A 2,500-nucleotide genomic window follows, 5' to 3' on the forward strand; every position below is an offset into this window, starting at 1 on the left:
TGTGGGTAGTAAAGAAATATATATATATATATATATTATATATATATATATATATATATTATATATATATACACACACTCACAAGTGTAACACCCTTTGACTAAAATCAAAGTGTAGTATCTGTTTTATCAGCTTAATATTTGATAAGCTCTCTATTTGGGGTTATCGATATTTAAATGATTTTTCAAACAAGGCGGAGAGTTAGGATCTTGCTCCGCCTTTGCTACGGGTTCGCCTAGTATTGCAGTACTTCAAGGAATTATCCCACATCCATCCATGCATACATACATACATACATACATGCATACATACATACATACATACATACATACATACATACAATGCATATACATTTATGTATGTTTATATCATACGCAAAATGGTCATTTTGTAATAAAATAAAACCCTGGGTTCAATCCCATTGAGTGCCATTATGAAGAGGGGTTTTACTATATACCCTGCTGAACCCATACCTTGTGAATGAAATTGGGTAGGTGAAAAATGGATAGTGGCCCTTCAGATAGATTGTAGTGTGATGCAAAGGAACGACTTGTCACAACCTGTGTCACAACCTGTGTCATGCTGTTACTGCCTGGGGATTGGGTTAAGGGTACTCGTATCATGGAATACTCAGTCACACGTTTATTTGATACGCTGATAAATCAGTTGTTCGGAAAACTAATTCTTCAGGATCGGAACCGCTAAGAAGTTGCTCATGTGTGTTTGACCCTATTGTTTCCCATTATTATTAAGCTAACGTTTCAAATTTGCCTTTCATCCTTTCGATGTCGATGAAATAAGTACCAGTTACGCACTGGGGTCGATATAATCGACTTGTCCCCTTCCCCAATTTTCAAGGCCTTGTGTCTAGAGAAGAAATTATTATTAACCTATTGTAAGGCGGCGTGCTAGCAGAAACGTTAGCAAGCCGGGTAAAATGCTTAGAGGTATTTCGTCTGCCGCTACGTTCTGAGTTCAAATTCCGCCGAGGTCGACTTTGCCTTTTATCCTTTCGGGGTCGATTAAATAAGTACCAGTTACGCACTGGGGTCGATATAATCGACTTAATCCGTTTGTCTGTCCTTGTTTGTCCCCTCTGTGTGTAGCCCCTTGTGGGTATTAAAGAAATAGGCATTTCGTCTGCTGCTACGTTCTGAGTTCAAATTCCGCCGGGGTCGGCTTTGCTTTCATCATTTCAGGATTGATAAATTAAGTACCAGTGAAACACTGGGTCGATGTAATCGTCTAGTCCGCTCCCCACCAAATTTCTGGCCTTGTGCCTTTCATAGAAAATATTATTATGTTAGCGTAAAGTATGGATTGGCAGATTCATCAGAGCGTCGGAAAAACGCTTTGCGGTATTCCTTCCGTTTCATTACATCCTGCGTTCAAATTCCACCGAGGTCGACTTTGCTTTTCACTCTTTCGAAATCGATAAAAATGTATAACAAATAGTGGTGTCGATGTAATTGTTTCGTCCCCTCCCCTCAAAATTTCAAGCCGTATACCTATGGTAGATTTTTTGATATAAATTCTTGAGATTGTTCTAAATCAGTAGTTCCCAAATTTTTTCGGGCTGCTGCCCCTTTGACAACCTGGTGTCTTCCTGGTGTCTTCACCTAACTAACCACCACAAACACAGACCTCTTCTGAAGTAAATTCAAAGAAACTGTATTTCACAAATAAACTTAACCTAAAGAACCCATTATCTTGTTGTTTCTAAATGAATCGCTACCCCATTATCGCCCCACCTTTTCTTCAGCGCCCCCTTGAAACTTTCCACCGCCCCAAGGGGGCAAACTGCCCACTTTGCGAACCCCTGTTCTAAATCATGAAATTCATTGTCATAACTGTACAGACAGAATCTGGTGGGGTTGGTATCAAAAGTCAGTGTTTTTAAAATGAATTCCCTGATAAAAACTTCTCAATACAGGAGTAGATCCTACAAACTTTTATTAGATAAAAATACAAAATGAAAGTAACTTCGAAGCTTCCCGGAAAAATATATTGGGCTCAAATTTTGGCAGAAGACCAGCAATTTTAGGAGAGTGGGTAAGTCGATAACAGCAAACCTAGTGTTCAGCTAGTTCTTATTTTATCGACTCCGAAAGGTGACGTCGACTTCGGCGTAATTTGAACTCAGAAGGTAACGATTGAGAAAATTTCGCTAATTTTTTGCCCCACGTGCTAACAATTCAACCAACTCCCCGCTCTTTCAGGTATTGCTAATACCTTTATTTTGATATACTTCTTTCTCCAACTAATATCTATTTACTATGGCTAGAAACACGATTGGCAGTAGTAGCGAGTGTAAGTGAGATTTGATGACGTTCATGCCTTTTATAGTGTTTTTAATTATTAAATTAAAAAGGAATAAAACCAAATCATTAAAACTTTTGATACCGATTTCTGGCGATGAGATCCTTAAATGAATATTTAGATACTATAACAACTATAAGTATTTGGCTAACGAAAATGTGAGAGCATTCGTATAAATGTG

At 38.2% G+C, this 2,500-nt stretch overlaps 1 pseudogene; it reads left to right on the top strand.

The window, feature by feature from the left end:
- Positions 1-89: 89 nt before the first annotated feature.
- LOC115212441 lies at positions 90-273 on the top strand (annotated as a pseudogene).
- Positions 274-2,500: the final 2,227 nt, after the last annotated feature.

The sequence above is a fragment of the Octopus sinensis genome, linkage group LG5 (genome assembly GCF_006345805.1).
Source record: "Octopus sinensis linkage group LG5, ASM634580v1, whole genome shotgun sequence".
NCBI classification, from domain to species: Eukaryota; Metazoa; Mollusca; class Cephalopoda; order Octopoda; family Octopodidae; genus Octopus; species Octopus sinensis.